Raw genomic sequence first — 14916 nt, 5'->3', positions numbered from 1 at the left:
GACTTGAAGCACATTCAGCATGATGTTTATATTTTATTACCCAGTTTCATTATCTGTGACTGCAACAGACTTATAAGACGTAGTTCACTTAAATACAACTTTCTCTACGTTTTGAGTTGAAGTGTAGCTGGTAATTTTGGTAGTGAAGCATTAACATTATGATACATCTAGCTTCCATGAAACCGGTGAGTAAAAAAAATACTTTAATGTTCCTAAGGTTTAAAATATAAATTGTATAAAACACGACTATCATCTCCCCAGTAAACTGGGTATTAAAAGTCAAATTTTGTGTGTGTGTGTGAGATATGATAGAAAAACTTAAACAGCAAGTATTTATTACAAACATTTATTTAAGAGTGTGGATGTTTTCAACAATTTAATCTGCAGATGTACACTACCGTTCAAAAGTTTGGGGTCACATTGAAATGTCCTTATTTTTGAAGGAAAAGCACTGTACTTTTCAATGAAGATAACTTTAAATTAGTCTTAACTTTAAAGAAATACACTCTATACATTGCTAATGTGGTAAATGACTAATCTAGCTGCAAATGTCTGGTTTTTGGTGCAATATCTACATAGGTGTATAGAGGCCCATTTCCAGCAACTATCACTCCAGTGTTTTAATGGTACAATGTTCTTTGCTCATTGGCTCAGAAGGCTAATGGATGATTAGAAAACCCTTATGCAATCATGTTCACACATATGAAAACAGTTTAGCTCGGTACAGAAGCTACAAAACTGACCTTCCTTTGAGCAGATTGAGTTTCTGGAGCATCACATTTGTGGGGGCAATGAAATGCTCAAAATGGCCAGAAAAAGAGAACTTTCATCTGAAACCCGACAGTCTATTCTTGTTCTTAGAAATGAAGGCTATTCCATGCGAGAAATTGCTAAGAAATTGAAGATTTCCTACAACGGTGTGTACTACTCCCTTCAGAGGACAGCACAAACAGGCTCTAACCAGAGTAGAAAAAGAAGTGGGAGGCCGCGTTGCACAACTAAGCAAGAAGATAAGCACATTAGAGTCTCTAGTTTGAGAAACAAATGCCTCACATGTCCCCAACTGGCATCTTCATTAAATAGTACCCGCAAAACACCAGTGTCAACATCTACAGTGAAGAGGCGGCTGCGGGATGCTGGGCTTCAGGGCAGAGTGGCAAAGAAAAAGCCATATCTGAGACTGGCCAATAAAAGAAAAAGATTAAGATGGGCAAAAGAACACAGACATTGGACAGAGGAAGACTGGAAAAAAGTGTTGTGGACGGATGAATCCAAGTTTGAGATGTTTGGATCACAAAGAAGAACGTTTGTGAGACGCAGAACAAATGAAAAGATGCTGGAAGAATGCTTGGCGCCATCTGTTAAGCATGGTGGAGGTAATGTGATGGTCTGGGGTTGCTTTGGTGCTGGTAAGGTGGGAGATTTGTACAGGGTAAAAGGGATTCTGAATAAGGAAGGCTATCACTCCATTTTGCAACGCCATGCCATACCCAGTGGACAGCGCTTGATTGGAGCCAATTTCATCCTACAACAGGACAATGACCCTAAACACACCTCCACATTGTGCAAGAACTATTTAGAGCAGAAGCAGGCAGCTGGTATTCTATCGGTAATGGAGTGGCCAGCGCAGTCACCAGATCTGAACCCCATTGAGCTGTTGTGGGAGCAGCTTGACCGTATGGTACGCAAGAAATGCCCATCCAACCAATCCAACTTGTGGGAGCTGCTTCCAGAAGCGTGGGGTGAAATTTCTCCTGATTACCTCAACAAATTAACAGCTAGAATGCCAAAGGTCTGCAATGCTGTAATTGCTGCAAATGGAGGATTCTTTGACGAAAGCAAAGTTTGATGTAAAAACAATCTTATTTCAAATACAAATCATTATTTCTAACCTTGTCAATGTCTTGACTCTATTTTCTATTCATTTCACAACGTATGGTGGTGAATAAGTGTGACTTTTCATGGAAAACACAAAATTGTTTGGGTGACCCCAAACTTTTGAACGGTAGTGTATATAACAATTATCCAAACATTTTATATGATGGAGGTGAAAGTCTTAAGGTTCACAGTGAGTAAAATGCTATTACATTGGGGCAGCCTGAGTGCCAAAGTTCTCGAGCAGCTTAGTACATAACTACATTAATGCCTAATGCCTGTACAACTTCAGTTAAACACACTAAAACACCAATCACAATCTGCAGAAACATCACTCTTTGTTATAATGATGTGCAAGACTGCTACTATTGTAAACCTATATACATGTGGCTGGCTCTATTTGACGGTAAAAACCCTTTAAAAAAATCTGGTTACTTTTAACTGGCAAAATATAAATAGAAAAACGTTCTACGAGTCACTAACTTCACCCAGAATAACATTGTTTTAACCAGAAAGGTGGATATTATTGACAATAAATACCAAACTTCATAGTTACAATAAAAGTATTTTTTTTTTAAACCTCCAGAAAGTTTTGCATTGTTTATACATTAAAACGAAGCATTTCTTTTACATAACTAGAATATTTTTTCCCACATAAACCAGAAAAGATATTGATACATGTGTAAAAAGATAAGCGCTTAAAAAAAACAGACAGGATGTTGTGCATTAGTTACGGTCAGTGCTTATAATCTGCAGTTGCAAGTGACAAATAATGTGTGGTTGTTGTCATGACAAAAAAATGATCCAGTCCAACTTCATTCCTGAGAAGGCATCAGCCTACTGATGGAAAGTAAAAAAAGACAGTAGTGGAACTGTGATTGCAGTGTGACATGGCAAAAAGCAAAACTGTCCCCTAGACATTTGTTTGGGTGAACTCGTCTTCAACTTTGAGCCAGCCTTTTTTATAGTCTATCAGTAGCTCTAGGTAGTACTTCCACTCTGGCTCGCTGTCATACCTGACCTCAAATATAGTCTTTAGAGGGTTGGGGTGGGCCTCGTGGATACGCAGCACTTCCCCTTTGTACCACACTTCTGATTTGTCATCTTCTTCATACAGATGACGAATCCTCTTCCCTACCAGGTCAGGGTGGAACCTCATGACCCTCTGAGCCCTCTGGACGGCCGAACGCAGGACCCATCGCCTCCTGTGTTCAGCGCTGTGGCAGGTAGACAAGTAGGGACAGTATTTGATCTTCACGAGCAATCTGCGTTTTCTTTTAGAAGAACTGCTCAGGGGTCTTAAGGCGTGAGGGATACTTCCTGTTCTCTGCCACCTGTGAGTTACTCTGGGCGTCCTCCTGTGAAGGTCCCTCTCGCTGCTCACTTCTCCTCCCCCATCGTCAGTATGTAAGTGGGACGGATCAGCAAATGACCCTGAGTCTGAGACTGCTTGGTAGCACGCCTTCTTTCTGTTCAGACCTTTACTAAACATCCTCCTCAGTTTGAGAATCACACCTGAACAATTTTTGGATCTTTCCGGAGACTTTGCTCTAACAGGCGGCAGACTGGAGTATTCCTCTGTTTCTGTGTCACTGGGAGATGGAGAAAGCTGGTCAAAGATTACAGGGCACATCCATGAATTTTCCAAAGTTGTGCTTAGTGGAATGAGGGAGGAATCCTGCTCTGCAACCATGCGGTCACTTCCTGTATTTTCAGTCTCTTCAGACTGATGGCCACTCCAGGTTTTCTCACTTAATGCATCCAGCACACCTCCCTTTACGGTCTTCTTGGTGTCATCTGCCTCTTCCTTCTCTGACAAACTGTTGTCCAGAAACATACGCCTCGAACTGGTCTTTACCCTGCTTTTTCTTTTATTCCTGCTTTTTTCATGGTGATTTGGGCGTCTCTGTGGGTGGGATTCTGAGGGCGAGCCAGTGATGTCTGAAAATGAAGGACTCCCGCAGCTGATAGTCTCCTCACAGCCTTCATCTTCTTCTCTGTCAGCAGGATCATCCAGGTCTAATCCTGCAACACAAGGAATATAGCAATTAGAAGAGGCAAAAATGAATACAGAAATACATCAAAATTAGGTTTTTGACAAAAGGGGATGGTAAAGGTTAAAGAGTTAATATAATGTATTTAGTGAACAGTGTGAATATAGAGGCAGGTGGAAGTTCAGGAGTTGTAATAAATAAATCATTTCACTTTGAGAACAGATAAGTGCAAACGAAAGGAAAAAAAGCAAGCTTACACACACACAAAGATCAACGCAGGTTGACAAACCAATGTTACAATAGCACATCTTTAGTACTCCAGAACAACGAGAAACTATTCTATTCAGCAGACCTGGTGATTGGACAGCATGATCCTTCACCATGAAACACCCTTTCAACAGACACAGAAAAGAAGGCTGTGGGAGGTGACTGAGGAAAGTAAGTCAGCTGCTAACAAGGAGGGCTATCAGCAGTGGGGCAACAGTAAGACAAGGAAAATGTTCATATACCAAAGTCAAGTGCTCCTAAACCATGTGAACCATTAATGTCAGCAGTGAACAGAAACTCCATTAAGCTTAATTTAGTTAGCAAATGGCAATGCCCAATATAAAAACGATGTTTGAAGGACAAATTAAAAAGATTTTTTCATATTATCAAATCTCATTAAAATACTAAAGCCAACAATGAATTAGTAAGTGCAACCAAAGTCTGAAGTAGTGTATTCCTCTCTGCTAGAGACCTCTCTCTGTCATGCTCCTTCATTATGATGAACATGGGAACTGTCATTTATTTCGAGTTAACCCCACATACACCATATTGGAGCTAAAACCGCTCCTTAGTACACAACATAGGCAACTGAATAGTACAAACAAATGCACTATTTATTCTTGTTTGAGTAACATTTGTAAGTGTCCGGTTGTTTTAGGAAATCCTACTTCAGTAGCTACAAATGGGCTGTTAAGGTATTTATGAGATTTGTTGACAACAAAAAATAAGCCAGCCTTATCGTTTGAACAATTAGTGCCGCGAGAAAACAGGATTTAGTCTCACTTCCCTCTATGACTTTTGAGGAAACTAGTCACTTAAAAGATGATCTCCATCTTCTCATCTGTTCAAAAGCTGCTATGTATTCTCCCGTGCGTGTGTGTGTGTGTGTGTGTGTGTGTGTGTGTGTGTGTGTGTGTGTGTGTAACATGCTTTCACTTCCTTCTTCTAGTAATGTGATCCAACAGCCTGCCTCACAATCTTTAAGGTCCACCAATGCTACTTAGCAAAAGCATGAAGGAGAGTTTCATGTATATTTACAAATTGTGCAGCTCAGCAGCCTCACCTCCACCCACCAAAACAAGCATAATGCAATCATGCAGCTGTTTGTGATTAGTTACTGTTAGTAGTTAATTGATTGAAAAGTGAGCAGGAAAATTTCCTTTCTAAAATCATAAAAGTGAGATTGCGGGACAACATAAAAAATAAATATACCTGGACTCTCTTTTGGACATCAGTTGAGGTTGATTCTGTAAAAAATAAATAAATTTTATATTGAATATTTAATGTTTATTGTGATTTATTCTTTACCAAAGGGCCAATAATGCTGACTACAATATGTATATCATAAAATCCAGAGGAATCAGTTAGTTACACAATCTACCGAATGGGGATTTACAAAAGTATGCAAGGAAAAGCAGGAAGCACTGTTGCTTTGGCCGTCATGTTGTACATACCACATGCTCAAATGGCCAACGAGAGGTATCATCTTTCCATGTATTTGTACAGGAAATCAACATTGTGTTATTCACACACTATTATAAACTCATCACACAGGTGAAAATTTTTAGAGCTGACTAACCAATAAATTGTACTTAACCGTCAACATTTAATGAAAACAGTTATTGGAACAATCCTCCGTGTAAGAATTAAAAAAGGTCTCCATATATGCATGCCCCTGGAATAAATGTCCAATATTCATTAATTTCATTCATGAATCTTTGTTCTTCAAGGTTGGTAGAATAAGTACTTGTGTCCAGCATTTTTACCAAAAAAAGACAAAACACAAATCATACAACCTACAGTGCCATTTACTTAAACAGACGGAATAAGGACGAAAATCAATCTCCGTAACCAAAATGACATCACTGCAACACCCGTTTTCATCCTTTCTTTACTTGAACAATAGTCACATAACAATAATCAGTAATTCTAAAGTGAACATGCACTTACCCAGATGTTTGCAGACACAGGTGTGATACATAAGGTTGAGCACGTCAGCGTAGATGTCCGGCAGGTGTTTGAGGGACATCAGTCTTCTGAGCCTGGAGGAACAGGCCCTTTTATGAAACTGGATGAGGAGCTTTTCTTCAGTGAGCGTGGCAGGCCGCAGCTCCACTCGGTGCTCCTGAAGGACCTGGTCGATGAAGCTGCCCTGTACCATCGGAAAGAGCAGCTCCTTCACCACCAACATGGGGAGGAACACTGCCCTCGACCGCATGACGTGAGGAAAAGGACAGTGTTCTTGGGCGGTGTACTCTCGCAACCTGTCCAGGACCTTATCGAGCGCAGACTTCATCTCCTTATTGAGCCACACCTCTCTGGCTTTTACCCCCAACAAACAAGACACTTTCTGGACTTTGGCTGGAGGAGATACCGCTTTAGCCAGTTCCAACTTAGACAACCAGGTTCTGAGTTCCTCCTCTGGAGAGGCCAACACAGAGTTGGATACTAACTTGCAGAGCGAATGGTGCATTTCAAAGAAGTGCTTGCGGACAGGCATTTGGACTTCTTGCTTTGGTATACATTCAGGTATTGGCTGAACAGGTGGCCTCTCTGGAAGTGGAGCTGGGCAAGAATTCTTTGGATCACAGAAAAATAATTTGTAGGTAGAAAGTTTCAGACACTGGGGAGGAATGTTTTTAAAATTTAATTTGCTCTCTGGTGGAGTATTGGAGTTGGGTCGCAGGGTGACCACCTGTTCATACAGTGTGCTAACATCAGCCTGAGAAGACAAGTTCATCGGTGCAGTTACCTCACCAGGTTTGGACTCATGTGAAGTCTCATTTTCATCTGATGATGAGGGTTTACCTTCAAGTTCATCAGGTTCACATTTCTTTATCACCAACATCGGTTTGCTGTTGAATGAACAAGTTTCTTCTGGTTCTTTTTTGATTGTTATTTTGCTGCAGTACCTCTGACTAACAGGAGGAGTTCTTGAGGAGTCATCAGAGTTTGATGGATCTACTTTTTCTACTTTAATAGTTTTGGGTTCAAAGATTTCTACAGCAGGCTTCTCTGTTGGAGTATCTGCACACGTTGTGCGATAGACAAGTGATTGCTGTTCATATTGAGCTGGCCTTTTTGCTTTAATGTCGTTCTTGGTTTTGTCTTCACACTGCTCAGCTGATGGGAACATTTTGCCTGGAAATAACACTCCAGATGCCTGCAGGTATGCTTGGTAAGGTGCCAGACTAAAGACATTGTCAATAACTGGCATAGGAGGAGAGGCCGTTTCAGTTCCTACTTCTCCAGTCTCCATTGCTACTCTTTGTCGTTTCTTAAGTTCTTCTACCTCACATTTATTTCTATCCTCATCTTTTATTTCGATGGGTGAAGATGAGTGAGAAATACTTCTCTTCAGGCTCCCTTTCAGAACAGCAGTGCCTGAACTGGAAACAGGGCCATTGTGTTTATTTCCTGGTGCAACGGTAGGGGAATAAATTATTTTTCGTACATTTGCACCATTAGGAACAGCTGGGTGGACTCGATCTGAACTGTGGTGCGGTGCCCGGGACAGCAATGTCGCTGGGGAAACAGGAAGGCTTTTTGGCTTTTTCAGGCACATAACCTGAGCATCACAAGAGGAATAGTCCAGTATTCTGTCCATGCTCAAGCCAGTTGGTGGAAAGACAGGTCGGTCAACGTGCAGGCTGGTGAGTGATGGAAAGAATCGGTTAGTCTGTATGCTGGGTGGTGACAAATCAGGTTGGATGATACGTCTGGTAGGACTGGTTTGGTCCGCACGTGGAAATGATGAGTTGTTGGGTTTGTCCTTATGTAGGTTGGGTGCACAAGCGATGGGGTGCTCCATGTATTGGCGGGATGGGGAAACATTTATGTGAGAAGTGTGAAAGCTGGGCGATGCATGTTGACTTTTTAGGGGGGCTCTGATTTGGCTTGTATTAAAATGAAATCTGGGAACGGCATAACATGGATAGTCAAAACCCTGCATCAATGCATGATTTGCCAACGCTTCAGTGCCTGGCAAAGGAATTTCACCATGAAGCGAATGAGGCACTATGTAATGCTCCCGGGGGTTTGAGATTGTGTGTTTAAGAATAACAGGCACATCTTCTCTCTGCTTAAACTGTGTCCCGTTTTCTATCTCCACATTTGCCTGGGAGTAGTAAAACATTGGGTGCTGTGTTAGCTGGCCATATTTGGTCATGGGAGAATGTTCCCGATAAACGTCTGAGGTCATATGCTCATATATGGGACGGGAGGGGTATAAGCTAGGGTAGCCTCTGGGGGATGTCTGTAAACGCTGGCTCTGCTCACTTGGAGAACCAAACAGTGTGCGAGTCGGGGTGCAGGGGTAACTGCCGTAATTTGGGTCTATCATACTGGGAAAAGTCCTTGCTCTGCCAGGGCTGTATGTCTCCACATTCATCCTCTTTAGTGGCTCTGCACTGGGCTCAATCTGTAAACCGCTCTGTTGCGGCAGTGCGTCTTGTGCTTTCCTCTGGATGGGTGGTCTTTCCGTGTAGTGAGTATCAGTTTGCATCCAATCATGCTCATACACAGGGTTTGGTATCCTCGGAGAGCCGTGTTCCACACTGTAGCGTTGTCCTATCACACAACCCAGCTCATTACAGCAGGGGTTATGCACATAAACCGGTTTTGGAATCGCTAAGTAAACAGAGTTTTCAGATGTGGGAGATGAATTATCACCTCCAGTTTTTTGTTTTCTAAGAGTCCCTGTTGCAGCTGTAGGACTACTGATCCCAGGACTTTTAGTGTATAATGTGAAGCCCTGTTTTACTGGGGTGTGATGTAGAGAAGAAGAATGGCAATGCCCTTCCTCTGAAGAATTGCTGTCTTGTCTGTAAATTATGTGGTTTTGTCCATCCATGCTGGAGAGGTGACTCACAGGACTTCTGCCATCCACTAGGGAGGTTTTTGAGTTTCGCCAAGGAGAAGTGAATCCCGCCCGGTCCTTTCCTCTGGGATCATAAGTGAAGTAGGCTCCATTGTACTGCAGCATCTGATTACCCAAGAAACCAGACATATTTTGTGGTTTTGACCGTCCTGTGGATGCTTTGGTCCCGTCCAATATTGGCATCTTGCTTCGAAACGCTGGGTCAACAATGGTGTTCACCGACTGGCTGCTCATCATATAGTCCGTTATGATGATGATGCAACTATATAGATTTACACCTAAGAATAGAGTAACAACAATTAAACAAGGGAATTCATTATTTAAAATCCAAAATTTGTTCAAAGCATCAATCTTTCTAATTAGCTTGAATAAACTCCTACCTCATACATCAGATAGGACAGCAGCGCAAAAACACTTTTTGCACACATGAAGAGGTCATCTTTAAGTGATAATTACCTTTAGGCATTTCATCAACATAACACATCTTGTGGCTTATCACATGTCACATAAACCCTTTTCAGCAGATGCACATCAGTGGAAACTAAATGTAACAAGCAGCAAATGTAGAAAATATGTGGTGAATATTGTTGAATTGGTTTCCTGGGACCAATGTGATAGTTGCCACATTTTGTAATAAACAAATCAGCTCTCATAATGGTACTGGCAGCAGTATTGGTTGTGGTGGCGATATAATATACATGCATGATAAGAAGTCTTCCCTCTAAAGCTATTTCTGCAAATATGATGATTACAATGATACTGAACTACTATGATACTGCATTTGAGTCATATTTAATGTTTTATGTTCTTATTATGGCTCATTTCAGATGTGTCATCACAGTGACATCGAAGAGCTTCAGTCGTTTTTTTATCAAACCAAAACTTATCAGCTCATCCAACATGCATGTGTAATCTTGGGTTAAACAAACGCTACAGTGAACTGTGTGTTCTAATTCTGCATTTTTTTTTACCACAAACCCTGAGTCATGCCCTAGATCCTTTTTTCATAACCTTATCCCATATATAACAATCTTCCACAGTACTAAAATACATGTCCAGAACAAGTATTAGTAGGTGCATTTAATAAGGTTGGGACTGATATAGCACGATGGCAAATAAAATTTAATATCTTAACAATTTTTCAATTCTAGGAATCTTCTATGGCAGACTCTGTCAAGAGTATCATAGATTATGGGAATATACATGGCAAATACAATTTTCTTGAAAGCGTAGCATTATACACATGTACATACACATATACACAAATGTCAGAAAACCTAATTGTCTTGAATCTATAAATGTTTTTTTTTTGTCTCACTATTACTCAATATATTCAGTTTATTATCTTATGGGAGAAAGAAAAACATCAAAATGTAACAATTGAGAGCCAGAACCAACAAATGTTTGCCATTTCAGCACTGAAAAGTTAACTAACAGATCACAGTGCAAAACATCCCTGCTATCTTTTGACAAGGAGCCAAATTCAGAGCTGCCAATATATATGTTGCAACCTCTGCATCAGATCCAGGGAACACGTGTCTAGCAAACAGCACACGCATTAACTTATGATAATATTAGAAGTGATATATGTGTATGCCGAGATGAGGGCGTAGTGAAATAAACACCCAACACAGGCCCCATTAGGACCATATCTAGGTTCATACGGCCATAGATATTAACAGTTCATCCTGTTGACACCTTTTAGTAAGTCTGAAAAGGCGATGGCTTATCTGCACGAGGGAAATGTGGTTTAGGCTATGTGCATGGAGGAAACTGCTCAGGGCTGTTTTCAAATGACTGAAAGCCGAACTCTGTGAAGTGTGTGTGCGTGTGTGTGCGTGCGTGTGTGTGTGTGTGTGTGCGTGTGCGTGCGTGCGCGAGTGTGTGCGTGCGTGCGTGCATTGGATCCGCATTCCCAGATCTGTAGGAAAAGGATGATGTAGAGTGTGACTTCCGAAAGCAACCGTCCAAATTGACACGCTGAGCCTTAAACCACGTGGGAAAAGATTGACTCGGCGAAGATTACGTCAGTCTAAAAGTTAAAATCGGCTTCTATATTATTGGCTCCGTCAGGTCAAGACAAGTTGGAAGATTTCAGCAAGTTCACGTGACGAAGACAAACTAAAAATGTTTCTTTCCGGCAAAGTAGGCTCAGTCTAAAAGTAACCAATACAATGGCTTAGTACAAACATAAAAGGGGAACTTAAGATGAAAAAGTGTCTTCGCAGGTTCTTTTTTATGGGGCGTTTTGGCAAAATGTTTTTATGAGACTGCATACGAAAGCATGAGTGTGTGGCGCTGCCAGCATGACCAGCCTGCACAAATTAACAGAACGCAAATAATATGAAAATAATATACGCGCAAAAGCTCGATCACAGTGCAAGTGATTTCCATACAAGCTGCAAACGCGTCGGAAACCACGGTAAAAAACACACACACATACATAACTAAAACCACACTGTGGGCAAAAACTAAAACAGTTTCAACACTTGCGATGCTTGGGCGACCTTAAATAGTTTCACAATCTGTCATGTTTTCTAAGAGAATACACTCATGTGTGCGTTTGTTAAACACGATTTGATTGTATCATAGTCTGTTGTTAATTTGGATTTTTGAAGATTGTGAACGTGTTTTCTTACCTCGCTGCTGTGTTGACAATAAACGATTTCCACAAAGACTCCATGAAACACCACTTCTGAGAAAGGAGGGGAAGTATCTATTGGTTATCGGACCGGGTCAGTCCGGATGTGCCAAAATCCAACGAAATGAAACGAAGGCATGCCAAGAGGTTGGAGCGGATCACCCAAAGTCCATGCGGCTTTCAGTGAAGTTAACAAACTGCAGAAAAGACAAAAGGGAGGAGGATGGACTTTGATCAATAGGCGGAGTCACACCCTCTGTCTCTCCATGGCTTGTTGTCTACACATGTGATGTTTTCCCGCTTTACACTTTCTCCCTTTTATTTACTACATTTTAATTTTCGGCTGGCAGCTTGCTGCGGATGTCAACTTAATTGAACTTTGAGTTTCTTTATTCATTGACAGATAACACACGTTTATTCTGTGGATGTCACAATCACCAAACAGTAACAACAAATCTGATATAAACAGTATTTCGTCGGTTTTTTTTCTAGTCTTTTCTTTTTGTAACCAGGCATGCATTTATTTTTTAATGTATTTATTGATCATTCACATAGCTATATAAAACAAAGAGAGCTCCTGAAAGTTTATTACTGCACTTTTACAACAAAGAGAACTGTATAATACAGAGTAATGAATATAATCAATTTGTTTAGCTTTTGATGAAGAATAGGGCACAAAAACAACAAGTATTTGGATTTAGTTTTTAAGGGAAATTAATTTAATCTTTAAAAAGCATTATAGGCTTTTGGTTACATGGCTAAAGTCCCATGCATGCAGGTACCATGATGCAAGACTGTCAATGGGTGCATGCATGACCTGCAAAGCAATAGGGTAAGGTATAGGATTATAAGAAATTGGGAGTCTATATGACTTACATCGAAGTAGCTGGACTAGACACACACAAAAAAGTGAAGATATATAAAGAGACATCACAGAATAACCATGTGTTAACCTCATCTAGAAGTTAATGGTTGACTTTAGTCGATCAAAGTTGAAATCAGGTCAGCTATTATCTCAGACAGAATTGCCCCACATGTGTCCATGAGCCTATGAACAACTTTAAATTACAGTCTAATATCACCAGTAAATGTATGTTTAATTTAGCAGAAGGTCACCAGGCTGAAATACAGACAATTTGGCATTATTGTAAGCCTAAATTCTTCCGCTCGCTTAATTCACCTCTGAATGACTTAATTTCCTGTTGCACTTGCATCATATAGTCCCTCCTCACCTGTGAGTTGGAGTCTAATTTGTGTGTCCTTTGGGACTGCCACAGTTTAGTCTAGACAAGTTGGGAGCTTCCATCAGTCCCTGCGGCCTCGCAGGTAAAGAGACACTCGTCAGGGGCTTTGACTGAGGAGAGGAGGCAAGAACTTCTCCCCACGGAGAGCTTGCACATCTCCCTTATTTCCAGTTACCATGGCATTACAGCTTAAGGCCAACCAACACAGAGCAATAAGGGGCGAACAGTGTGCCATGTGTATGCAGCAGCACAAATCTTACAGGCAAAAACAATGCGTTAAATGCATACAGTATTGTGCACTGAAAGGCAAATACGCTGTGCAAAGTGTTGCCAGAAATACTCAAACCTTAGCATCCTTCATGGGGACACACTGCTGGTATGGTCATGTTAGTGAATGATTACACCAACTGAAGCAACTATTAGATTTTGTCTTTTTTTTAGTCAGTAATTTGCTACTTCATATTTCCTGATAAGCAAATATTTCCTGTCAGCATAATTGGCAGTATTGTCTTTGTTGAAGGTTATTTATCATGAAACTTCCTCTGTTAAATATACAATATACATAAACACACTTGAATAATCCCAAGCAAACATTTAGCAGATAATCTTTATTAAGATGAACAAATGATCTTGAATAAAGGTTTGTCTTTTGTCAATGGGGACATCAAACAGAATGAAAAATTAGTACTAGCTGTTACATACAAATATATTGCTTCACAGGACTTTTATTCAGATGTTTATTGTCAATTATTTATATTTTGTTGTGATATACTTTATTATTTATATTCAATCTCATGGCAAACACACAACTGTATAATTGCATTTGTAACATACAGCACATTAAAAGTATGCACATTACATATCTTAAGTTCAATATGTCAGACGTTCTAATTGTGTGTTTACCACTTTTAAAGTCAATAAGGTGAGACATGGTGACAGAGGGAGAAGAGCAGGTGATCTCTCAGGAAGTAGTTTCTGATGAAACACTGTTTAACATTCCCAGAGGCCAAAGAGTACGTGTCGAGCCCAGAGACTGCTCAAGTTGCAACAGACACACGAAACCAACAAATATGAATGCGCACAATGACACAGAGAACAAGTCTGATGTGTAATGCATGTTTGTCATTCCACATATTCTATACACTGTGTACTCTGCAATGATTAAAGAAAGGAACTTAAATCTAAATTTAGTGATATATTATTTAGTTTGCAATTGCAATGATGAAAGTAATAATTAGTTGTTTAAGTAAGTGAGCTAATTATTTAGTGAAGTATGAAGGCAGTATGCTATGCTTTTTTTATATTTGGTTACATAAGCCTTTATTTACAAAAGTATTTGTATTAGAATTTGTGGGAATCACTGTTTTGTACTGCAATATATTTTTGGGAGACTTTATTTGTTTGTGAGTTCTTGTAGTAAACAGGTTGTTAAGTAGCAGAAGAGAAACGTTGTATATGTTTAGTCTTGAGAGCACATTGCATCTGACTGCAGCGTATCTGTAGTTTTGATGATTTTCCCATAGTTGTGAGAACACGGCGTCATACGCATTAAGCACACCTGCATGCTGCTCAAGGTCTTGGCAACACCACCCTTATCGTTGTGGCTGATGTAATGCTCTTTCAGCATCATTAACAGAATCCCACAGCAGCCAATAGCAGTAGGACAGGTTATAGTCCAGGGAAGAATGTTTTTTGCCTGGAGAGCCATTCACATGCCTCCATGTGCTGCAACCTCGTCAGCTCAACAGTATCAATGCCCCCGGCGATTTGCAAACCAAATTCCCCCTGCCTGCCTAGGATTTGGTGGCAACAGACATAAACTGATAAAATATAACAACCGGTATCAGGAGAGCATAGACAAACAAAACATTAGCAGCACAAATACAGGTTTTAAAGGAAGAGTTAACTGTTTCAGGGAAGATATATTTCAATGTTTTGGACAAGTACATCTACAGCTTAATGACAAATAAATACATTTAAGGATTCACTAGTGATGCATGTGGAAAATGTGTTCTA

This window comes from Clinocottus analis, unplaced genomic scaffold, assembly GCF_023055335.1.
Source record: "Clinocottus analis isolate CAN_PGR_092001 unplaced genomic scaffold, fCliAna1.0.p SCAF_6, whole genome shotgun sequence".
Classification (NCBI taxonomy): Eukaryota; Metazoa; Chordata; class Actinopteri; order Perciformes; family Cottidae; genus Clinocottus; species Clinocottus analis.
Note: the sequence above shows the minus strand (reverse complement) of the source record.